The following is a 26833-nucleotide window of genomic DNA, read 5'->3' as shown; positions in this document are numbered from 1 at the left end:
TTGCTGGTTCCTTTGCCGCTGTAGGCATTTACTGTATTTAGATAAGAATGTGATCGGGACTATTTGTAACATTAGTGAGCATAATAGGAGGTAGGGATGGTATGTGAGGCCTACTGGTGTGCACCTGGCTTCTCTTCTCATACAGGTAAAAAGACTGGTTCATACTTTGTTTGTCTCAGGAAGAATCCCAGCATAGCTATATCTGTAGAACCATCACATATCCCTCCTACAGAGGGTCTATTCCAGGTAACATAAATTAACTTCATTCAAATACCAAAATATTGAAATCTGCAGAATGTGCTTGTATGTGTGGATATATTTTCTAGCTGGGTAGAAGGTACAAGTAGCACTGCATCATTTACAGTAAAGAAGCTAGTACAAGAATTTGTGTGTACATATGGTATACCACAGGTGATTTAAAGTGACAGAGGTACACATTTCACTGAGCAAATTTTTCTGTCAATGCGTAAATTATTAGTAATAGAGAATACATTACATACCTCATATAGACCACAAGTAAGTGCTAAGGTTGAAAGTTTTAATGTCATAATCCAGAATAAACTGAGTAAAGTAATAAGGAACACAGGAAAGGTTTGGCCAGAGGCTTTACTTCTGGTAATGCACAGTATCAGAACCACTCCCAGGACTCTGTGTAATCTTTTACCATATGAGATTTTGTTTGAAAGACAACCATACATCATAAGTCCACAAGATACTTTAAAATTTACACAAGACATAACAGTGAAATAATTGATACTACTTCATAAACAGTTACAGAAACAACAAGAGACATTGAAATTAATTGCACCACAGATGTCAACTGAGAACTGTCATGAAATAAAGCCAGGGGAATATGTTATAGACACAAACATTTTATATTCTAGCTGTTTGACAGATCAATGGGAAGGATCTTGCCAAGTATTGCTAACAATGACAACAGCATTGAAAGTTGCTGAAAGACATGCTTGGATCCACGTATCACACTGGAAGAAGGTAGCTGATCTGACCCAAGACCAAGCAGAAAATAATAAAGTTGTTGATCCTGATAGAACCAGTTTGTTTTAGGTGTTTGGAAATAATATGCTATGGAAAGAAGAATCTGACCTAAAAGAGTGAGGAAAAGAAGAGAGACATTAACACTTTAGTTGTTATTATAAGTAGTTTCACTATTTCTTATTCTATCTTCAATATTTTTCTATTTTTTTATTAATAATTTGCTAAACGGAAATTCCTCAATGGTAAGAAATGGTAATGGTAGTGAGTATTTTTTTTAACAGGTAATAAATAATAAGGCACCAGATCTGCCTCCATCAACTACTTTATTTAGGAAAACAGAAGGGTTTTCACTTGATTAAGAAATGTATATATTCATAGAGTAAAGAGACAGGTAATTGATGGAAAAAGGAACATTGTGAGCAACTGCCAGTTGAAAAATATATGTTGATATTGTGATAATTCTCCTAAAGAAATATGTGTAAAATAGTGTCAGAAGGAGCCAGAAAATGTTTTAATCCAACATCCTATAGACTTGTACCATGGTATGATAGGACGAGCAAATAAACAAACTAATTGTTGGATATGTACACATGCCCCACATGGACTGCAAAATGTTGGATTGTTGCCAATACCTTTACATTTCACAGATTTGCTTAATTTGCCGGAAGGAAGACCAGTTGCTGGGAAATATAATTAAACACAGCCTCCTTTATTAAAATTGTTGTCACATGTGTTGCCTGAAAGTATTATTTGTATAACTTTTACAAATACACAAGAGGTTAAAATACTGAGAAATGAAGTGGCTTGGATTGGCGGTAACCACTTTTACTAGACCTGTTGCTGAGAGAAGGGATCATATAGGTAAAATTGGGAAAAGTCCTGCATTTAAAAATCTATAATTTAGATATATTGGACGCAAGACAAGAGATCTTTGGGAACAAGAGCATCAAAATATTGTAATATAACTTTACAAGGTGGTGATTGTAAAGAACAATTAGAGAATAATAAGTATGGAAAGTATATAGATATTATCTGCACAGATATAGTACACGTAGCAATGTCATATATTCTACCAGATAATATACAGTATATTACACATGCGGAAGTAAGACATATAAGTGGTTACCACTGAATTCAGGGAGAATATGTTATTTAGGTAAGCTGATTCTGGCTGTTTACATATTTACACATGTTAATTTAAAGGAAATTGCACAACAAACATTTTTAATAGATAATTCATTAATAAGAAAGAAAAGAATTGATGAAAAGAGTGTAAAACAACCAGTATCACAACTTATTAGTGAATCAACTGATGTACAAGTATTAATTGCATTAGAGCTTTCTGGTATTGAACATAGAAATGTGAATTGGTTTTGTATCCAATGTTTAACTACACTGATGGATAAGATAACTAATGTGCAGGATGAAACTTTCTGTTATGTTGTAAAAAAGCTTCAAGTTCTCAAAACAGAATTAATACAACATAGATTGGTCTTAAACTATCGTACTACACAAACAGGAGGTTATTGGAGAAAGATTTTGCACAGATACATAACATGACATTATCTGCAGTAGACACATGATTTTTGTGGTTATATCCAAACAATTGGTTTTCAGGTTTTAGTACATGGTTTCAATCATTGTTGCATTCCTTAGGAAGATTTCTTCTCTTTATATTAGGAATATTATTGATTATCAATTTTGTATTAAAATGTATACCACTAATGTTGACATTTTTGTAAGAAAATATTGAGTAGCGAAACTTAAAAAGTTAGTAATACAGGGGAAAAAATTAAGAACTGTATAAACGAATAAAACCTCATAAAAATATAGTGTGATAGTTGATCTATCAAATGGGGGAACTGTCACAGGTATTGTACATATATAAATTTATTTTATTTTATTTTTAGCATTTTATTTGATATGATATAGTTACTGTAATTATATCTGTGTGCTGAAGAGGATTGTGAGCAGCAGTGGAAGAGTTATTTCTAAGAGCAGATGTTTCTGATTAACTGCAGTGGGACAAAGATGTTCAATTCTTAAAAACTCCCATCACAGACTTAGAACATCAACGGACTATGGGTCGCTTATATACTATCTCAACCTATTGTAATATGACATTTGAATTGTAATACAATCTACCTTTTCACTGTTTATACAATTAACAGTTCTATCTATGAAGGACAGAACTTCAGACTTGAAATTTGATGATAATATTATCACAGAACTACCATTTATGTTGTTAATAACACCTTATATTCTTGTTCTTAAAGTTCCTTTGTTGCAGAAAGTCAATTATTGCTTTAACACTGATTAAGATCTGATTACTGTGTACCAACCTGGTTTAAATCTCACTACCCACTCTGTGTGCCAACTTGGCTTACATCTGATTACCCACTACTGTTAACCAACCTTACTTACATTAGATTAATGTTTACTGTGTTTTAGGACCGACTGACCCATGTACAACTGCTGTTCACATGGAACCCTTCTCCACTTCAGCCATCAAAGTTCTTGCTTGCATATTTGCTATCACAAGAAGATCTAGCGTTCAACTGATTACCCCCTACTCTGTACCAACGTGGCTTAGTTCTGACAACCCACTCAATGTACCAACCTGGCTTACATCTGACTACTTACTCTGTCTGCCAACCTGGCTTACATCTGATTACCTACTACTGTAATATATGGCTTATATCTCACTATGCATTACTGTGTACCAACCTAGCTTACATCTGATTACTTGCTCAGTCTGTCAACCCAGTTTACAGCTTAAGAAACTGGCTTATGTTTGTCTGCCAGCTCTATACATCTAGATGGGTTACTGAACCCCAGACCATTTTCCTGAGTTGCTGCTGTTTATGCCGCTACAATAAATATAGAGGTGAATTATTTCAACATATATATATTTATATATATATATATATATATATATATATATATATATATATATATATATTCCCTTTGTCTCTATATGGTATTGTGTAGCAGTAAAATGAGAAAATTGTCAGATACACAAAAGTACATAAAGCTACTTCATTTCCCAGTATTTTAACCTCCTGTGTATTTGTAAAAGTTATACAAATAACACTTTCAGGCAACACATGTGGCAACAATTTTAATAAAGGAGGCTGTGTTTAATTATATTTCCCAGTAACTGTTCTTCCCTCCGGCAAATTAAGCAAATCTGTGAAAGGTAAAGATATTGACAATAATCCAACATTTTGCAGTCCATGTGGGGCATGTGTACATATCCAACAATTAGTTTGTTTATTTGCTCATCCTATCATACCATGATATAAGGTGATGCAAAGTTGGTCGGGCTATCGGCATTAATAAATCCTGAAAGTCTTTCTACCACATGTTCATATCCCGCTCCACGTCGATTGCATATGAACCTGGTTTTCCCCAAGTCATCATCATCATAGCAGGTGTACATGTGTTTCTGCAGGTCTGAATGAGCCACATTTCTGTGTACACGCCCTTGCTGTACTCAAGCTGCATTTGCATGCTCCTTCATTCCCAGATATGTGCACATCTGTATTGGGACATATGTGTCCATTCTCTTAGGCTAGGTACACACTGAAGAATTTTCCGACCATTCTGATATCTACAACGATTGTACCTACGACTGAAGGTCAAACCGGCGGGGTGATTCATGCATACACACTAGACAGATTTATCTTCAGATCTGTGCTCTTCATCTGGCCCTCTAGTCATTTTGAGAATGACAGCACAGAAGTAACTCATTCACTTATTTATGTCACACTGAATGAAATCACCTTGTTATAGCTATCCACATGTCCTTGAGAATTTCGCTAGCTTCTGAAACTAAATATTCAGTCTCCGAACGAACAAACTGTTCCATCTACAGCACTCTCTATATTTAGTCACCAAGACATGGTCATTGCCAGAATCGGCTGAAAAGACCATGCAGTATATTTACTAAACTGCGGGTTTAAAAAAGTGGAGATGTTGCCTATTGCAATCAATCAGATTCTAGTTATCATTTATTTAGTACATTCTACAAAATGACAGCTATAATCTGATTGGTTGCTATAGACAACATCTCCACTTTTTCAAAACCGCAGTTAAGTAAATATACCCCCATGACTCTGTACACTCTATGGAGATCGTGATCATGAGGGCATACACACTGCATGATCGGAAGGTAATTGGTACCAAATGAACAGTACAACCAACCAAATGAAACAACAATCAGCACCTTGGAATAATTGTCATCCATCGTGTGAATATACACACAAATGTGTTATGTGGCTGAGCGGTCATTTATCGGGTGATTGGCCCGATTATCAGCTGAAACATCTCCAGTGTGTACCGAGCCTCAGTGGGCATGTGCAGTGTGAATGTGTACAATTACAATATGCACAATGTGTTCAGGCCAGTCTAAAACCACCTCTATTAGGGCAGTAACATCTGGGTCCGGCGTAGGTTTGCTCACAAGAATAAAAGTCGCACTTGGTTCAACATTTAATGCAATGATTATTGTCCAACAAGGAATGGAGGAAACAGGTTTTATTGCATGAAGGTAAATGTACTGATCACTATCAGGTTTATTTCTATCAACAACAATGTTTTCCACCAAAGTGTATTCTACTTACAGAATGTTATGTGTAAGAGACATTTATGGTGCTCTGAAAGCGGAGGATTATTGTGATTATATCTCAGAGGTTCTGATAAATTTCATCTTATACGAAACACTAAGCATCCAGGTAATAATATAATCACCATTATACAAAGATCTTTTATTTTTTAACATGTTTATTCCTATAAAAGAGCCAAGATATCGATGTCTGACCCAAAAATACACTTTTAATACATGATATAAGTCTGTCATAATATAAATATCTCACATTTTGCCCCAAACAACATAAATCCATTTTCAGCGTGACCCACATTGTGCCAGCGAGTATTAGAGACTTGAAGGTATTTTGAATGATATGGTCCATATATAACACAACTGATGTGGGGAGATAATTTGAATTCTTATTATTACCTTAGACACATTTTCACATCAGTTTGATAACCACCGCTAAATTCAACATTTGACAGACTAGTGCCACAAGACGCCCACCACCAATGTACAGTTATCAACCGTACTGTCCCATTTGCTGGAATTTAAACTCTTGTACCTCCAATCCGAGGCTCGATGCTTCATTAGAAGCTTTATTATACAATTGGATTCTCGATCTCCCGATCAGGGAGAGACCTGTTTCCCTGTCAGTTCATTTCTGCCTGATGGACGGAGCCCTGTGCCCTCTCTCCTCTATTCCAAAGCAGAGGTCTTACCATCCTACTGTATAGCTGATATCATAAAGTCTTCCCATCAATCATTGGAATTACTATTACTTGTATCTGTTGTGCTATGTCACTCAATGCTGATAGTGACCCACACCTCAATATGGTGAATATCACCAATAGTATCTCTCTTTAACTTCATTCCAAAATTCCTCATGAATGTATTCCATTACCCTTTATTCTAATTATAGGCTAATCTATTTCTTATTTATTTTTTATGGACATTATTATTCTTTGTATGAAATACATTTATAATCATGTGCATTGTAATTGACTAAACCCTAATTATTTATTTTTCCTAAGCTTGCTATTAAATATATATAACATTTTTACATGAACTGATATCTAATTAGATAACATCCTTATTTATTATGTGTGCAGTATATTATTCTATAATGAACTCACATATACTCAATGAACTAAAGTGCTATGACAACATTAAGGGCTAGATTTACTAAGCTGCGGGTTTGAAAAAGTGGGGATGTTGCCAATAGCAACCAATCAGATTCTAACTGTCATTTTGTAGAAAGCACTAAATGAATGAAAGCTAGAATCTGATTGGTTGCTATAGGCAACATCCCCACTTTTTTAAACCCGCAGCTTAGTAAATCTAGCCCTTAGTGTGAAATAAAATAATTTTATACATCTTTGAAAGTATTTAAACTATTCGTTCCCAATATACTATGCTCCTCTTATATTAATTTATTGGCATATAATGTGCTAAAGTGTGATATCTCCTTTTTTCTACTCTTATCCCTCAGGGTTATGCCCAGCCACGGACGTGCCATCAGGACTTTCCATCACGCTCATCCAACTATCTAGTCATCATGGTAAGTTAATATTAAATATTCAATTGTTGTAAAAATCATCTAAATTACAGCATTCTAAATTTGTGAACACACGTTTATATATATTCTATTGGTTGTTTCATTTCAATGAGTAACTATGTCTAAAGATCCTTTTTTGCTACTGTAACCATAGAATGGGACTTATCTCTCAACCGATGAACTCTTCATAGTTGATTGAGGCCACTTGGTGTTACACTGTTCATTAAGAAGATCCATTTACTTTCTCTTTTCAAGAAATTTGTGGTTAAATATCCACCTCTAATACCTTTATTAATACCTCTAATACCTTTATTAATTGTTTTGTGGGCCAAATGCCTTCAAAACAGATGACATTTCTCCATGCTCGTCAAGAAAACGTTTAGCCACTGACATGAGTCTTTAATTTCTGACTGTCACTCCCAACATTTCTTATGTTACGCAGATGTTCTATAACATATTTTATAAGAAGCCTAGTGGTCAAACCTATGTAGTACTTATCGAAGTGGCATTTTAACCCATAATAACCACACTTTGTCGTGGCAACTACAGTTTAATGCCAAAAAATGCAAAATCATGCCAATGGGCAGCAAAAGCCCAAAGGATAAATATAGTATTAATGGCACTTTAATGGAAACTACTGAGGAGGAAAGGGATCTATGAGTCACTATTTCAAGTGACTTAAAGGCAGGTAAGCAATGTAACAAAGCAACAAAGAAGGCAAGTCAGATGCTTGGGAGAGGAATCAGTAGCAGAAAGAAAATAATAATAATAATAATAATACCACTGTACAGGTCATTGGTACGGCTTCATCTAGAATTCTGTGTTCAGTTCTGGAGGATATATCTCCAGGATATAAATACATTACAGACTGTACAAAGACGGGCAACTAAAATGGTGCATGGCATACAGCACAGAACTTACCCGGAAAGACTAAAAGATCTTAATATGTGTAGTTTGTAGCAGAGAATGGAAAGGGGGGACATGATAGAAACTTTCATATATATCAAGGGTTTTAACAAAGTAAAGGAGGGAAACATTCAATAAAGAAAGAGAAGTGTTAGAACACAAGGACATGTACTGACATTGGAGGGAAGTAGGTTCAGATGAAATCTGAGGAAACATTACTTCACAGAAAGGTTAGTGGATAAGTGGAATATCCTCCCATCAGAGGTGGTCGAGGATATCCTTAAAAATAAATAAGGATTCAATAGGTTTAACATAGGTTAAAAGATGGGCAGACTAGATGCACCAAGAGTGCACCATTGTCTACAATTTGCATTGTGCATATTCTATGTCTGTAGGACTTGCATTTTCCACACAGAATTGAAACTACAATTTTATGTTTGATTCTTCTATTTCCTGCCATATGAATGTGGACCAGATGGTCTCAGAGATCCTTTGAACATCTCCAACTAATACAATTATTTTTTAAGTCTTCATCTGTCTGTAAAATAGAACAAAGCTTTTGTAGGATCACTCTGATTTCCTCCCACTCTGGACAGAAACTCCCATCAAATTGTATCTCTTTTTCTGTCTTGGTTGTTTCTTGAAGAAAATCTGAGTATTTCTATTTATATTTTCCACTTCTCTCAGAGATTTTTGGATTGGTCTGTTACTATAATTTTTCATGCACAGACAGCCACATAGCTCTTTTGCTCTTTGTTAAAGGGTTTCTATATCTGTACAATTCTCCTAAATCATCAATTCCCCTTTAAGGTTACATCTAATGATTTGTGTGAAATGTGAGCTTTTTTGATTAAAGAATCTGTTGGTGTCAGTGTGTTTCTGAAGAGATCTGTAGCTATTTGTCCCTTTTCATTTACCTTTATCAGAATATCAAGGAAGCTCAACTGTTGCTGAAGAATTTCACTGGTCAGTCGCAGGTTAATGTAATTTCTGTTCAGCTTTGTAAAGAACTCCTCCATTGTGACTATCACTGTCCCATATTACGAATGTATTTTTAATTTTCCTCCATAAAGACTTTGTCCCTTTCCCACCAACCTAAGTACATATTAGCATATATGGGGGCGCATGCAGCTCCCATTGCCATGCCGCTGATCTGCAGGTAAAATGTATTCTCAAATATATGTTTTTTAGTTATAGTGAATTCTAACAATTCTACTTTGTACTTATTGAATCTGTGTTGTTACCCATTCTAAAGAAGTATTCTATTGCAGATATTCCTGTAGTATGTTGGTGTAAAGTGACTGCAAGTTGCTAACCATGTATTTGGTTGTAAAGTAATGTCATGCAATTTTCTTAGACTGTTTGATGTGTCCTGGACATATGAGAGCACGCTAGTAACATACTTCATACATTTGTATCAATAAATACAATATTACAGGTAGCATTTCCTCTGCAGCGTGTGTAACTCTCACAGCAATTGTTATAAAGTGAGTGCACCCAGCAGACTCTTCTGGGACACCGACCACGGTACACTGTACTTGCACAATGACAGTCATGTTTTTATCAACAGTGATGCTTTCATTTACTCCAACACAACGGCCTCTTAATGCAACAATGAAGCGTCATTCTGTTATTTTTATTCCCAGGTATCAGTCGCTGATCAGCTTAGTAGGTATCATAATGAAAAACTGTCATCTTCCTATAGTGTCCTCAGAGTTCACCGTTTTTTATCAGTGTAAAGTGTGGATGGACTTGTGCTTGGCTCACATCGCTCAGATTCTTCACCGTAGGCACATCGCCAACCAGATCTGACAAAGACAAAAACAACAACTTTAATTAACAGAATGCAAGAGAGAATATCCACCTCGGGCTAGATCACACATATACAGTGATATTTCTACTAAAACACCAAAGAACATTTGTTTCATACATTTTAAGCTGTTTTATATACTGCAAGTTTTATAAACATTTTTAAAATATTTTGTTTTACTACTTTTAACAAATTTTAACATGAAAAATGCATAACGAGCATGTATTAACATATTCTATTCTGCAATACAAACAGCTGTGATAAGACTGTCCAACATATTGGTACAACTGAATAACTGAGAGCAATTTAGACTGATTTTATTCACCTTCTCTATATCGAGCTCATGAAAAATGTCTTGTAATCATCATCATCATCATCAGTTATTTATATAGCGCCACTAATTCCGCAGCGCTGCACAGAGAACTCATTCACAACAGTCCCTGCCCCATTGGGTCTTACAGTCTAAATTCTAAATATATACACAGACAGACAGAGAGACTAGGGTCAATTTTGATATCAGCCATAAAGCTTTAATATAAGTTTAGTAACTTTTGAATTAAACATCTAAAGTTTTTATTATATATTGTTATTTGCTTTTAAAACCTACAAAAATACCGTTCTGACATATCTAAGGAGATAAATTAGATGGAAATTAGGAAACATTATGAATTACTCTGCTCAATATACAAGAAGTTGACTTGTGTGATTGTCTGGTGTATATAGAACTTACCTGTCCACCAGCTCCTGCTGTGTCTGTGGGGTGGGGGTGGGGGGTTAGTGAGGATCCTGACGGCTGCCTCCTCCACTGTGTCATTTTGACAACATAATTGGAATTGAGCAAAGTTGTGTAAAAGCAGTTTAAATCCAATATAATCTGTGACATGGTGGCAGCTATGGACAGAGGAGTCACTATGCCGCCCCCTGAAAGATAGTGGAAGCCATAGGTCAGGTAAGTGCTAGATACACTTTGCTAAAAAGTGGATCTAGCAAATGCTTACAGATAAGATAACCCCAAACAATTACACTAATAGGACACACAACTTCAATGTTACATCGGATAGTCTTTGCTTTCGATTGATTGCCAATAAATTAGAATACTATGTGCTTCAATGTATTTTATTTTCTAATATTCCTTTTATGTAATAGGGATGTTACACAATTTGTGGTAATGCTTCACACTAGGTTTGCACATGGATTCAAGTGTAAATTAAGTGCAAGAATGAGCAATGGTTTAACAGCGATGGCTGATCCACACACTGCTGTGTGGTTACTGCCTCCTATATCTTTCACATACTCACTAAGAGGCTGATACCAGGTGAGACATAGGTTAGTTTGCGCAGCGCATGCTGCTTGAAATCGCTCTGCACACCCCCAAAAACTGTACAAATATATATATGCCCCTCTGCAGACTTCACGTACTTCCCCTGCACCCGGAGAGGAGGGATGGGGGAGGGAATGGGTGGGCAAACATTGTCCGAGTACAATAAGGGCGCGTTCACTGAAATGCGGCTCATGCTGACTTGCGATATATTCGTATATGCCTGTTAGGAGGAAGATCTATTACACCGGCAATAGGGCAGGTGCCAATACTCGCTGATGATGACTTTCATGAACCAGCACATATGATGCTGATGTGGAGAGGACACATCTGAGGATATATACAGCTCTGCATATGGGCGAAAATATGTTCTTATTCTGTGCTCTGTATTCCAAGATTAATTTACTTCTATTTTGTGACCAACTCTGTATCAGCCCTCACATGGTTAATATACACTTTATTCAGATCCCCATATATCAAACTGATAGTAACACCTACTTCATACTTGCCAACTCTCCCAAAATGTCCGGGAGACTCCCGCATTTTGCGAGAGTCTCCCGGACTCCCGGGCGAGTGTGGCAATCTCCCGAATTCTGCCCACTTCACTAGGAAGTGCCCAACTTCCTAGTGAAGTGGGCAGAATTAGATCCCAAACACCGCGATTCCCAGTGAATCGCGGCATTTGGCCCCGCCCCTGCTGTCAAATGATGCAATTTGCGTCATGATGTCACGGGGGGCGGGGTCGAAATGACGAGATTTCGGCCACCACGCCCCCCTCCACTGGCTGGCTCCCGGAAGGGAGCTGAAGAAAGTAGGTAAGTATGACCTACTTATGTTCCCTAGAAAAGAAAGCACAGAAAGAAGGGTATAAGTACTGACATGCATAGCACTTACTGAAGGCACAGATAGAAGGGTATAGGTATTGACATACATAGCACTTACTGGAGACACATTAAGAAAGGTATAAGTATTGACATGCATAGCACTTACTGGAGACACATTAAGAAGGGTATAAGTATTGACATGCATAGCACTTACTGCAGGCACATATAGAAGGGTATAAGTACTGACATACATAGCACTTACTGGAGACACAGATAGAAGGGTATAAGTATTGACATGCATAGAACCTACTAGAGGCACAGATAGAAGGGTATAAGTACTGACATACATAGCACTTACTGGAGACACATATAGAAGGGTATAAGTATTGACATGCATAGAACCTACTAGAGGCACAGATAGAAGGGTATAAGTACTGACATGCATAGAACCTACTGGAGGCACAGATAGAAGGGTATAAGTACTCACATGCATAGCACTTACTAGAGGCACAGAAAGAAGGGTATAAGTACTGACATGCATAGAACCTACTGGAGGCACAGAAAGAATGGTATAAGTATTGACATACATAGCACTTACTGGAGACACATTAAGAAGAGTATAAGTATTGACATACTTAGCACTTACTGAGTATAATTGAAGCTTCAAACTGGACAGTTTCCTCTCAGCTGCAAATACCAATCAAAGCAGTGATGTATTCAGGACGGGGAGCCAGAGGATGCTGTTTCTGATCAGGTGATGGACTGTAGAGATGAAAACAATGGAATAATCTACCTGTGTGTTAGACAGAATGAGAACTTTTAAATGACTATGAAATACAGCTCTTTATAAGCAGCACTGAATCCTACTCTGCTGCTGCTTGTCTGTGAGATATATGATCCTCTCCTTGCTGGATCCCACCGTGCCATCTGTACAACCCACTAGGTAAGGACCTGTTCAGGAGACACTAGAGTCCCCACTTATATGAACAGATCAGAGTCCTTGGACTATGTCACAACAACATATATGAAATGAGAAATCTTGATGACACTGACTTTATTTCCTGGAATTAGGGGGATGGTCTTTCTGTGTCTTCTGCTATCTCAGCAGCACCAGACAGCGTTAGGGTCACACATTATATATATCACCGCACTAGTCCAGAGTGTGCCGCTGTAGAGGACTTACCTGTCCGGGGCCGTCGTCATCCCTCGGGCGGCGGTCCCCTCCGTTCAGCCGGGACGGTGAGCCAATCAGGGCTCACCTCCCGGCCATTTCAAAAAGAAACATGGCGACGGACCAATCCGGGCCCGCCATGTCATCACGTGGCGTCGCGTCGACGCTACGTGATGACGCTAGCGCGGCGCCGACTATTTAAGTCGGCGCGCGCGCCGCCATGTTCAGTTCGACGGCGGAGAGAGTCAGAAGAGGACGTGTCGCGGAGAGCTGCGGGATCAAGACCAGAAGTGAAGCCAGCGGAGACCAGCAGTGGCGGCAGAGAGCCCTTGTTAGGGCTAAGAGCGCCTCTGCTGCCTGAAGACCGGCGGGATCAAGAACAGAAGACAGCGGAGACCAGCAGTGGCGGCAGAGAGCCCTTGTTAGGGCTAAGAGCGCCTCTGCTGCCTGAAGACCGGCGGGATCAAAAGCAGAAGCCGGCGGCAGAGCAGAGAAGCAGCGGCAGGCGGGGAAGGAGTCCAGGAGAAGCTCCCCGAAGACAGCCCCAGGTAAGGCCTTGCCAGGCAACTCCTCTCCCGGGCCCACGCCCGCAGTACATATAATAAAGTCGGGCACAAGGCCCGTTGGCACTCTAAAGTAGGGGCACAAGGCCCAGGGACCTGGGCACTAGGCCCCAACGAAGTAGTGGGCCAGTAGGCCATTAGTATACTGATAAAAAGGGGACAAGCCCCTGTTAGTTAGAAAGGGGGACTCAGAGCCCCAGGTGTACAAGGGCACAAGGCCCTTAGGTAGTTAGGGGCCTAGAGGCCATAGGAAGGCCAGAGGGCCTGGTAGCCTGTAGGTTATTAAGGGCACAAGGCCCTCAGTTAGTTAGAGAGGCCACAGGCCTCAGGCAGGGGCTAGGACCCCCTAGGTAGTAGGGCATAAGGCCCTAGTGAGTGGGCTCAGAGCCCTGAGTTAGAGAGGGGGCGGAGGCCCATTAGTCAGAGTAGAAGGCTCTGTGTGTAGCTGGGCAGAGACCCATGGTGTGTAGGGCATAAGGCCCTGGTGGTGTGTGGTAGAGGCGTGGGAGCCTCGTGAGAGTAGGCGCGGTCCTGTGTGAGGTGAGCACACGTGGTTAGGAGGTACGGTCGAGCGTAGGCTCCCGTGGTGCTGTAGCAACCTGCTGGTTGGCTAGCAGCGGTGTGTTCGGGTAAGTAGCGGCAAAGTACTGTAGACTGTATTTATTCTGTCTGTGTGGCGAGTGTAGTTTACATTACAGTATTTTGGTGTGCTTTCTAGCTGTGTCCAGGGGCAAGACGTCAGGCCCCCATTAAAGGTAGGCTCTTGTTTCCTGTGGTTTTCCTGTGCTAACCCGTGCTGTGGGGGACAAGTGTAAGTACCAGCATACACATAGTCAGGGGAGAACACAGGTAGTTTTCCTGTCCCTTAGGTCCCCGGGGTCACACTGGTACCCAGAGGGGGGTGGCTGAGTGAGTTGGTGGCAGTACAGCACACCTTGAGGCAGTTCCAGGGGCGGCCGTGGTTCTGATCAAGGGTCCTCAAGGCCGGTTCCGTGCAGGTGGACCTGTGGTTCCGGACGTGGGGACACGTGTGAGATACCCGAGTACAGGCAGTCGGGCGGTTCAGTTCGATCGGCTGTTCCGTGCGGCAGTCGGCCCGCGGGTTAGTGTGCTGTTTTACTGAGCCTCAGCCGGGCTTAAAGAACCCGTACTTAGGGCCTGTGTGTGACTCCATAGCAAGAAGGCAGCTTCTTGGTAAGACCTGGGTGAGGGGGTTAGGAACCGCCCTCCGGTTTAGGCTGTGAACACCGGCTGGTGTTCCCCGTAGCGTGTAACTAGTAGTTCCGTTAGTGCACCACATTTAGCTAGTCCTAGTGTTTGACTTAGTTGCGTTGCCGACCATTAGAACGTTGTTAGGGTCGGGTCGCCGTTGTAGTTAGTCCAGTTTGTGGGTGCCATCTTAGTTCACGGAGAGCGTAGAGGGAGGCTGTGTGTCTTGTCATCCGCAGGAGTCGGGAAGGTGCAGGAGAACCGGATCGGAAGTGGGAGTGTCCCGGTGAGTATCACGCTCGATTCCTCCTTTCGGTTAGGCCCTCACCGGCAGGTGTGTGAGGCACTTGAGGCGGGATTAGTCCTCGGATTAGTCTTGGCCTTCAGTGCCTGTAGTCCCCCGCGTCTTGGCAAGAACAAAGTGAGGAGGCGGCAAGGAGCTTGGACTGACCGTGTCTTCGTCCCTTGCCGTAGTCTCGGACAGCCCTTACTTGGTAGACTCGGTTTAACTGTGTGTTTCCCTCTTAGGCGTTACTTGCGGGCGTCCGGAGAAAACCCAAACCGGGACCGAGGTGGGATCCAGTCATCCACGCGGATCGTGGTAAATTCGGAGGTATTAGGAGGTAGTCGCCCTGTGAGGCACATCTCCTTTAGGGACCTTACATTTTGGCGTAGTCGGCAGGATCCGCGTTCGTGATGACGGATTCACGACCAACCACGCCTTCCCCCGAGCGCAACCCGCCTAATGTGATGGCTGTGGGTGCCGCGTTGTCCCACCTGCCGAAGTTCGATGGAAAGAATCTTGCTTTCGCCGACTGGCAGGAACGGCTGCATGGCACTGCCCGGTTGTATCATATCACCGGTGCCATGAAGGTGGAGCTGGCTCTGAACGCCCTGGAAGGGGATGCCAGGAAGACGGTTCTTCTTCGACCCAAATCAGATAGGGACACCCTGGACGCCATCTTCAAAATCTTGGGAGGATTGTACGGTGACACCTCCTCTGCGGCAGTTCTGAGGAAGAGGTTCTTCGGGCGTGTGCAGAGAGAAGACGAGAGTCTAACCCAGTTTGGCAACGCTCTCCTAGAATTGGCGGGAGAACTCTGGCAGAGAGACCCACGGGGGTCGGCCGCCATGGGAGACTCGGATGTGCTACTGCGAGACCAATTTGCCCTGGGGCTCTGGAACGTGCCACTCCGGCACATTCTACTGGACAAGGTGCGGGACCAACCTCACCTGGCGTTCCAGGAAATACAAGCAGAGGCTGTGTCCCGGGACAGAGATGATCACTACGGGCCTTATGCGGTAGCGCCCCAGCAAGTCCTGCTCACCAGTAGCCCGTCCGAAGCAGAGGCCCAACCGTTGGAGAGTTGTGTGAAAGATCTAAAGGAAGCTCTCTTAGCCATAAAGGAAGAAGTCGCCCAACTGCGGCAGGAAGTCCGTCGGCCGAGGGATCGCCGAAGTGAAGGGGGACCTATGGAGGAACGGCGAAGCGCCCCCAGGTCCCAGCAGGGCCCAAGACCGGGCGTTCGCTGCTGGAGATGCCAACGCGTGGGACATTATGCCCGAAACTGTCCCGAACCTCCAAACCAGGCACCGTTAAACTAGAGTCCCTCGCGGTGAAGGGGCCACCCGCGGGGGAGATGGGGGCAAACCCCAACTTCATCAACTCTGCTGATTTGGTGGGGGAGTGCCCTACCGTAGTAGCCACGTTAGGGGGTAAACCACAACAGTGTCTGCTGGATACGGGGTCTCAGGTGACCACTATGTCGGAGCGGTATTTCCTGGAAAACTACGCTCACCTGCAGAAGAGCCGGGCCCAAACGTGGATTAAGCTGACCGCCGCCAACAATTTGCCCATCCCTGTCGTGGGAGTAGTCTGGTTGGAAATTGAAGTATGCGGACAGACCTTGGGAAAGAAGGGCATTCTGGTGGTTGGTGGAAAAGAGCTTCGTCATGGCCCGGTGATCCTGGGGATGAACGCCCTACAAAATTTGGATCAGGCCTTATTCCACGCCAAAGGGGCTCGATACTGGAGAGAGTTGGACGTACCCCGGCCCGTGCAGCAGGTTTTCCAGAGAATGGTACGACGGTGTGATGAAGAACCGACTGAGTCGGGACTGGAGCTCCTTGGCTACCTACGGACCAACTATCGACAGACGGTCGAAGTACCCCCTGGTCAGGAGGTGCTGCAATATATGGAAGTGAGGACAAACCGGAGATTAGAGGGAAGAGTGGTGTTGGTGGAACCGGTCAGTCCGGAACGAACGGCGGAAGGACCTCTTGTAGCCCGTGCGTTGGCCAGGGTACATCGAGGAAGGGTACCCGTGCGGTTATGTAATGTGCAGGACCATACTCAGACGATGGGGCCTGGTACGACTGTCGCTCGAGTTATCGCCGTAGAAGCAGAACAGATTGGAGATGACCGGCAGATACTTCTCAAACCCGCGTCAGGACAACAAGGGGGCCTGGCGGTCCAGGTGGAGGGTGACGATAGCCTGTCCCGCGAGTGGAACGGCAACACCATTTTGGAACAAATGGATGTTTCCTTGGAAGGGATCGAGCCTCGAGATGTTACCCGTTTACAGCAGATATTGTGGGCCAGACAGAAAGTGTTCTCCCGAAGTGAAGAGGATTTTGGGTACACGGAGGAACTGGAACATAATATCCGTACCGGAGACAGTCTGCCCATTAGGGAGAGATATCGGCCAATCCCGCCCAAGTTGTACCAAGAGGTCAAGCTGATGATTAGGCAGATGTTGGATAGCCACGTGATTACCGAAAGTAAGAGCCCGTGGGCAGCTCCTATCGTCTTAGTACGGAAAAAAGATGGCGCTATCAGGTTCTGTGTGGACTATCGGCGGTTGAATAGTTGTACTGTCCGCGACGCGTATCCATTGCCCAGGATTGAGGAATCGCTAGCTGCGCTAGGAAAGGCGAGATATTTCTCCACTCTGGATCTTGCCAGCGGATACTGGCAAGTACCAGTGGCGGCAGAGGACCGGCCGAAGACGGCCTTCATCACACCAATGGGTCTGTTTGAGTTCTGTAGGATGCCGTTTGGGCTCACTAATGCTCCCGCCACCTTCCAACGGTTAATGGAGAGATGTCTGGGAAACCTGAACTTCGACGCTCTCCTGATCTATTTGGATGATATCATCATCTTCGCTCCCACGGTCAAGGAACATCTGGATCGACTCGACGTCGTCCTACAGCGCTTGGAGAAGTTCGGCCTGAAGTTGAAGCCGCGAAAGTGTCATCTTCTGAAATCTCGGTTGGAATACCTGGGACATATTGTGTCCCGGGATGGGGTGAGCCCCACTCCGGATAAGGTTTCTGCGGTGTTGGACTGGAAGATCCCTCGAACGGTGACGGAACTGAGAGCATTTCTGGGGTTAGTGGGCTACTATCGGAGATTCATCAAAGACTTCGCGAAGGTGGCTGGCCCGCTACACGAATTATTGAGGGGCGTTGCCACTACGGCTAAGAATCAAGCCATAGCCTGGGGAGACGCTCAGGAAAAGGCGTTCATGACGCTCAAAGAAGACCTGACGACGGCTCCAGTGCTGGCGTACGCTGACTTCGAAAAGCCCTTCGTTCTGTATACTGATGGAAGTCTCAAGGGCCTGGGGGCCGTGCTAGCACAAGTCCAAGACGGCAAAGAACGGGTCATTGCCTACGGAAGCCGGAGCCTGCGAGATTCAGAAAGAAACCCCGATAATTACAGTGCCTTTAAGCTGGAGTTGTTAGCAGTGGTTTGGGCAGTAACCGAAAAGTTCACGGAATACTTGACCGGCGCTGAGTTCGACATAGTGACCGATCACAATCCCTTGGCCTACTTTGGCACGGCCAAGTTAGGGGCGCTGGAACAGCGCTGGATGGCTCGGTTGGCCAAGTTCGGATATAAGATCCGGTATCGACCCGGAAAGGCTAATGGAAATGCGGATGCGTTGTCCCGTTATCCCCTGCAAGGGCCGGAGGGGCCTAGTGATGAGGACAGAGAAGGGGAGGAGATCCCGGATCTGACCCAGTTGACATCTCCTGTTTGTGCTCTGAGTGTGCCCAAGACGACCGTAGATTGGGCCGAACGGCAGGCTCAGGATGCTCCATTGCGGTGTGTCCGCCGATGGAAGCAACAGGGACATTGGCCCTCTAGTGAAGAACGGCGTCGACTGTCCATAGCCGGACGACGGCTATTGCACAGATGGGATCAACTGGCAGTGAGGGAAGGGGTGCTAGTTCGCCGAGCCTACCTGGAGCAAGAGCTCCGTCCTGTATGGCAGGTGGTGGTGCCTGAGTCCATGGCGCGGGACTTGGTACTGGAAGCCCATGAAAAAGGCGCTCATCTCGGGGCGGCCAAGACCCATCAATGGCTACGCAGACAGTACTGCGTACCTGGCGCCAAGGCGTTGGCGGAAGAGGTCTGCCGAGCCTGTCCACGATGTGGGGTAAGTAAGGCTGGAGAGCAGCATGCGCCCGTACAAACCATTCAGACGGGGCGACCCTTGGAGCTGCTTATGATTGATTACGTCCTCGTTGGGGAGTCAAGTAGTGGTCATAGCTACGCGTTGGTCATGACCGACCACTTTACAAAGTTCACCGTCGTTGTGCCCACACGAAATCAGACGGCGGAAGCAGCTACGCGCGCCATTGTGGAGCACTTCATTCGGAGATATGGGTGCCCGGAGCGGATTCACTCGGATCAGGGAGCCTGTTTTCAGGGACGCCTCATGGAGGGTCTGTGTGACACTTATGGGGTACAGAAGTCCCGGACCACTCCTTATCACCCTCAAGGTAATGGCGCCTGTGAAAGGTTCAATCGGACCTTGCTGCAAATGCTCAGGGCTCTGGAGGCTGGGCAAAAGAACCGCTGGCCGGAGTACGTGCAGGACTTGGTGTGGGTATACAATAACCGGGTACATAGTACCACCGGTTATACCCCGTACTTCCTTTTGTTTGGGCGGCCTGGAAGGGAGTGGCGTGATTTGGACTTGTCCGTCCCCGAAGAAGCGGACAGATGGACTCCCAGCGGCTGGGTGACCGAGCAGAAGAGGAAGCTGAAGATTGCCGGGGACGTGGTGAGGGGGCAGCTACGGTCCAAAGTCCATCACGGGCCAACCAACAGCACGGCTTCCCCCTTCGTAGTGGGTCAGCGGGTACTGGTAAGAGTTAAGAGGTTGGGAAATAAACTCAGCGATCGGTGGGAAGTGTTGCCACATGTAGTGCAACGGCGCATGGCTCCTGACCTTCCTTTGTATGAGGTGGTTCCTGCGGAAGGGACTGGAAGACCGCGGGTGCTACATCGGAATATGTTACGTCCCTGTGGTTTTCTGGATTTACCTTCCGACGTCCAGGAGAGAAGTGAGCCAGATCCTATACCCGCCCCGACGGGGGTGGATTGGTGGGCACCAATGACCGCCGACGACGTTGTTACTCCAGATGCTACTCCAGTGGACCTGGACCTTCCGACACCGCCGCTTCAACCCAGAAGATCGCAGCGGCCAAACTTGGGCCAGCCTGGAGGACGTTATACTGACCCGGATTTCGTGTGGACCAGGGTTTTGTCGGCAGGGACTGCCGACATTAAAAACGGGGGAAATGTAGAGGACTTACCTGTCCGGGGCCGTCGTCATCCCTCGGGCGGCGGTCCCCTCCGTTCAGCCGGGACGGTGAGCCAATCAGGGCTCACCTCCCGGCCATTTCAAAAAGAAACATGGCGACGGACCAATCCGGGCCCGCCATGTCATCACGTGGCGTCGCGTCGACGCTACGTGATGACGCTAGCGCGGCGCCGACTATTTAAGTCGGCGCGCGCGCCGCCATGTTCAGTTCGACGGCGGAGAGAGTCAGAAGAGGACGTGTCGCGGAGAGCTGCGGGATCAAGACCAGAAGTGAAGCCAGCGGAGACCAGCAGTGGCGGCAGAGAGCCCTTGTTAGGGCTAAGAGCGCCTCTGCTGCCTGAAGACCGGCGGGATCAAGAACAGAAGACAGCGGAGACCAGCAGTGGCGGCAGAGAGCCCTTGTTAGGGCTAAGAGCGCCTCTGCTGCCTGAAGACCGGCGGGATCAAAAGCAGAAGCCGGCGGCAGAGCAGAGAAGCAGCGGCAGGCGGGGAAGGAGTCCAGGAGAAGCTCCCCGAAGACAGCCCCAGGTAAGGCCTTGCCAGGCAACTCCTCTCCCGGGCCCACGCCCGCAGTACATATAATAAAGTCGGGCACAAGGCCCGTTGGCACTCTAAAGTAGGGGCACAAGGCCCAGGGACCTGGGCACTAGGCCCCAACGAAGTAGTGGGCCAGTAGGCCATTAGTATACTGATAAAAAGGGGACAAGCCCCTGTTAGTTAGAAAGGGGGACTCAGAGCCCCAGGTGTACAAGGGCACAAGGCCCTTAGGTAGTTAGGGGCCTAGAGGCCATAGGAAGGCCAGAGGGCCTGGTAGCCTGTAGGTTATTAAGGGCACAAGGCCCTCAGTTAGTTAGAGAGGCCACAGGCCTCAGGCAGGGGCTAGGACCCCCTAGGTAGTAGGGCATAAGGCCCTAGTGAGTGGGCTCAGAGCCCTGAGTTAGAGAGGGGGCGGAGGCCCATTAGTCAGAGTAGAAGGCTCTGTGTGTAGCTGGGCAGAGACCCATGGTGTGTAGGGCATAAGGCCCTGGTGGTGTGTGGTAGAGGCGTGGGAGCCTCGTGAGAGTAGGCGCGGTCCTGTGTGAGGTGAGCACACGTGGTTAGGAGGTACGGTCGAGCGTAGGCTCCCGTGGTGCTGTAGCAACCTGCTGGTTGGCTAGCAGCGGTGTGTTCGGGTAAGTAGCGGCAAAGTACTGTAGACTGTATTTATTCTGTCTGTGTGGCGAGTGTAGTTTACATTACAGTATTTTGGTGTGCTTTCTAGCTGTGTCCAGGGGCAAGACGTCAGGCCCCCATTAAAGGTAGGCTCTTGTTTCCTGTGGTTTTCCTGTGCTAACCCGTGCTGTGGGGGACAAGTGTAAGTACCAGCATACACATAGTCAGGGGAGAACACAGGTAGTTTTCCTGTCCCTTAGGTCCCCGGGGTCACACTGGTACCCAGAGGGGGGTGGCTGAGTGAGTTGGTGGCAGTACAGCACACCTTGAGGCAGTTCCAGGGGCGGCCGTGGTTCTGATCAAGGGTCCTCAAGGCCGGTTCCGTGCAGGTGGACCTGTGGTTCCGGACGTGGGGACACGTGTGAGATACCCGAGTACAGGCAGTCGGGCGGTTCAGTTCGATCGGCTGTTCCGTGCGGCAGTCGGCCCGCGGGTTAGTGTGCTGTTTTACTGAGCCTCAGCCGGGCTTAAAGAACCCGTACTTAGGGCCTGTGTGTGACTCCATAGCAAGAAGGCAGCTTCTTGGTAAGACCTGGGTGAGGGGGTTAGGAACCGCCCTCCGGTTTAGGCTGTGAACACCGGCTGGTGTTCCCCGTAGCGTGTAACTAGTAGTTCCGTTAGTGCACCACATTTAGCTAGTCCTAGTGTTTGACTTAGTTGCGTTGCCGACCATTAGAACGTTGTTAGGGTCGGGTCGCCGTTGTAGTTAGTCCAGTTTGTGGGTGCCATCTTAGTTCACGGAGAGCGTAGAGGGAGGCTGTGTGTCTTGTCATCCGCAGGAGTCGGGAAGGTGCAGGAGAACCGGATCGGAAGTGGGAGTGTCCCGGTGAGTATCACGCTCGATTCCTCCTTTCGGTTAGGCCCTCACCGGCAGGTGTGTGAGGCACTTGAGGCGGGATTAGTCCTCGGATTAGTCTTGGCCTTCAGTGCCTGTAGTCCCCCGCGTCTTGGCAAGAACAAAGTGAGGAGGCGGCAAGGAGCTTGGACTGACCGTGTCTTCGTCCCTTGCCGTAGTCTCGGACAGCCCTTACTTGGTAGACTCGGTTTAACTGTGTGTTTCCCTCTTAGGCGTTACTTGCGGGCGTCCGGAGAAAACCCAAACCGGGACCGAGGTGGGATCCAGTCATCCACGCGGATCGTGGTAAATTCGGAGGTATTAGGAGGTAGTCGCCCTGTGAGGCACATCTCCTTTAGGGACCTTACACCGCAAACAACACAACTACTGTGTGATACACAGTTATAACACTTCCCAGAAACAAAGTAGATGTTTATATTGTGTCATAGAAATTAGTAGCAGTAGCTGTATTGATGTAATAAACAACATTAAGGGTTATTTAATAATAAAATAAATAGCTTTGGTTACATACATTGATCTTCTCTCCTGCTTATTACAGTTTACCTCTATAACAAATGGGCCAGATGGCACCAGAACTGATTGGAGAATGAGATGTAGGGGCTTTATGAATGTGTCAGGATGGACTTGTGCGATCTGTTCTGGGGTTTGGTGCTTTTAGTACTTACAAGAGATTACACATCTGGTAAATTCATCCTGATTTGAACATATGGGGTTAACTGGGGATATTTTACGATACATTCTCTTTATATGGGGTAAAACAAATGAGGGGATGATTATCTTATACTCTGAGGTGGAATCAGTGGAGAATAAGACCAAGGAGATAAGTGAAAGGGTGTCGTTAGCGGGTAGAGATAGGTGTAACTATAGTTGCCCACTGTCCTTAATCTCCAGAGACTGTCCAGGTGTTTAAGATCTGGAATGTTTTCCCTGAATATGTTCCTATTTTGCAATATTGAACTATATGTAAAGTAAATGAACAGTATACATTACATTGATGCCCACTGAATGCAATTCTTGCTACCTGGTCTTATTCTCTGTGTGTTATCAGTTATATACTCCACTTTATTAAATAATAACATTCAAAAAATGATGTCAGAGGGAAATTCTGGAGCATATAACGGAGGGATCATAGTACAACGAGGTCTATCTACACAGCAGCGGGCAGGACATGCTTTCATGCAGCAAAGTACCCCAGGAACTGATTGCCCTTGTCGATAACTAAGTGTACACATGGACGTGGTTTTGCCTAAAGGTTCCACTCTGTAAACAAGCTCTGCGTATTACCCCAAGGACGGAACATCTGTAAGGAATAAGGGACCTAAACCAGGGAATTCCTTCCAGAAACAGGGACAGATATCAGTTGTGGTAAAAGTCCAAATTGTTTCATGAAAAAAAGTAACAATGCAGAATGTAAAACCTCACAGACCAATATATTATAGGATAGCAAAACATTAAATACAATAATCATAAACATGTTATTCTTCTGTAATGAATGTCAAAGTGAATTATTTTAACTTTTTTCATGACAGTTGTATGTTTATATACAATATGCAGCACTGTATACAATTGTAAAAGTTATATTATGGGACAGGGTAAGGAAATGTGGTTGATGGGATGTTATGGTTTATTAAGACTGACAAGTATCAAATATATTTGTAAGTGCTAAACAGTTTCATGACGTCACACATTACTGGGTGATAATATTACTACTACTACTAATAATAATTAATGTTTCCTACTAGTGAGCTATTTTTATTTCTTACATTGGACATTTTAAAATACTTTCTCCAGGGCTCTATATTCCATATAATGCATGTCTGTTAGTTTTTATAGTCTGTATCAAGCTTCTTTCATCAATGGGCCCTGTATGCTACTCTCACTCAAAGAACTGCCTGTCCCATCATGCCTCGCTCCAGTACCTTGACTTACATGGCTCAACCAGAGATTTCATGCAGGCACCAATCAAGCTACAGCTGCCCATACTGTGAAGGAAGTAAATAGTTCTCTAAACTCAAGTCCTGGGAACTATTAGGAGCCATATACAGACCATGGAGCCTCATTCAAATTTGGGAATACCATAGCCAAGATAAAAAGGGGGTGAAATAGTTAAATGTTCACTAGATTTAAACATAATGCTTTTATTTAGTTTTTCTTTAATTAAATTTCTCTTAATTTAGAACTTGCTTTGAGCTATTTTATAGCCAGCAGGTGTGACTGTTATTAGTAATGTGTACAGAAGGGTCGGCCTGTAAGTCATCCTCCACAGACACATCTGTACTACAGAGTAACAACAAGACATGATAATACATATAAAATAAGACAATGCACATGTTACTAATAGAATATACTGTTACCTGCAGATTTGTATTTTTAGTTAGATCAGCTTGGACTGAGAATGAGAGTTTAGACTATCAGACTGGGGTCCACTTTAGAGTACAAAACAATTAAGAAACTATACTACAATATAGACATATTTTTCTATTGGATTTGTGACACTATCTATGATGAGATAATTCTAGTTTAGAGATGTCTCCTTTGGCTCATTAACCTGATTCCTGAATACTATTGGAGTAAATATTAATACACTTAGTAAAACTCATAGAAATATGTATAAACATCAGGTAATAAATGTGAAGCTATTGTTCATGATCTTTTATTGACCCTACAGCAACACGGATATATCATACCTGAAATCTCCTAACAAAACATGTCCGTGCACCTGTGAAGGAAAGGAAAACAAAGTAAAGGTGGGTTGTTAGATAAAGGGGACAAGTTTTCTACACCCCCTGAATATAATATGCCCCCTCCCACCAAATACACAGCACTAGAGGACTCTATCTGTCCATGATGAGTACTATTGGAGAGGACGGTATGGACTGTGCTATATTGGAGAGGACGGTATGGACTATGGTGTATTGGAGAGGACGGTATGGATTGTGGTATCTTGGAGAGGACGGTATGGACTGTGCTATATTGGAGAGGACGGTATGGACTGTGCTATATTGGAGAGGACGGTATGGACTGTGTTATATTGGAGAGGATGCTATGGATTGTGGTATCTTGGAGAGGATGCTATGGATTGTGGTATCTTGGAGAGGACAGTATGGACTATGGTGTATTGGAGAGGACGGTATGGATTGTGGTATCTTGGAGAGGACGGTATGGACTGTGCTATATTGGAGAGGACGGTATGGACTGTGCTATATTGGAGAGGATGGTATGGACTGTGCTATATTGGAGAGGACGGTATGGACTATGGTGTATTGGAGAGGATGCTATGGATTGTGGTATCTTGGAGAGGATGGTATGGACTGTGCTATATTGGAGAGGACGGTATGGACTGTGGCTATATTGGAGAGGATGGTATGGACTATGGTGTATTGGAGAGGATGCTATGGATTGTGGTATCTTGGAGAGGATGGTATGGACTGTGCTATATTGGAGAGGATGCTATGGATTGTGGTATCTTGGAGAGGACGCTATGGACTATGGTGTATTGGAGAGGATGCTATGGATTGTGGTATCTTGGAGAGGATGCTATGGATTGTGGTATCTTGGAGAGGATGCTATGGATTGTGGTATCTTGGAGAGGATGCTATGGACTATGGTGTATTGGAGAGGATGCTATAGATTGTGGTATCTTGGAGAGGACAGTATGGACTATGGTGTATTGGAGAGGACGCTATGGATTGTGGTATCTTGGAGAGGACGGTATGGACTGTGCTATATTGGAGAGGACGGTATGGACTGTGCTATATTGGAGAGGACGGTATGGACTGTGCTATATTGGAGAGGATGGTATGGACTATGGTGTATTGGAGAGGATGCTATGGATTGTGGTATCTTGGAGAGGATGGTATGAACTGTGCTATATTGGAGAGGATGCTATGGATTGTGGTATCTTGGAGAGGACGGTATGGACTGTGCTATATTGGAGAGGACGGTATGGACTATGGTGTATTGGAGAGGATGCTATGGATTGTGGTATCTTGGAGAGGACGGTATGGACTGTGCTATATTGGAGAGGACGGTATGGACTATGGTGTATTGGAGAGGATGCTATGGATTGGGGTATCTTGGAGAGGACGGTGTAGACTGTGGTTTGCAACATTGCCGCAGTGGGTGATCAGCCTGTGTATCACAGCTTCAGGCAATAGTTTAGGTTCACAGGAAGGGGGATTTCCTCATTTACCATACAGGG

At 44.7% G+C, this 26833-nt stretch overlaps 1 long non-coding RNA gene across 1 annotated transcript; it reads right to left on the bottom strand.

Annotated features, from left to right (window-relative positions):
- Positions 1-5477: 5477 nt before the first annotated feature.
- LOC142143303 (uncharacterized) lies at positions 5478-25783 on the bottom strand. Its single transcript, XR_012689499.1, has 3 exons — positions 25320-25783; positions 12650-12765; positions 5478-9859 (listed from the first exon to the last, which is right to left on the bottom strand). It is a non-coding gene; the product is annotated as an uncharacterized LOC142143303 (long non-coding RNA).
- Between the last annotated feature and the right edge of the window lie 1050 nt (positions 25784-26833).

Source organism: Mixophyes fleayi, chromosome 3 (assembly GCF_038048845.1).
Source record: "Mixophyes fleayi isolate aMixFle1 chromosome 3, aMixFle1.hap1, whole genome shotgun sequence".
In the NCBI taxonomy this organism is placed as follows: Eukaryota; Metazoa; Chordata; class Amphibia; order Anura; family Limnodynastidae; genus Mixophyes; species Mixophyes fleayi.
This window is presented reverse-complemented; position numbering and strand designations above follow the sequence as displayed.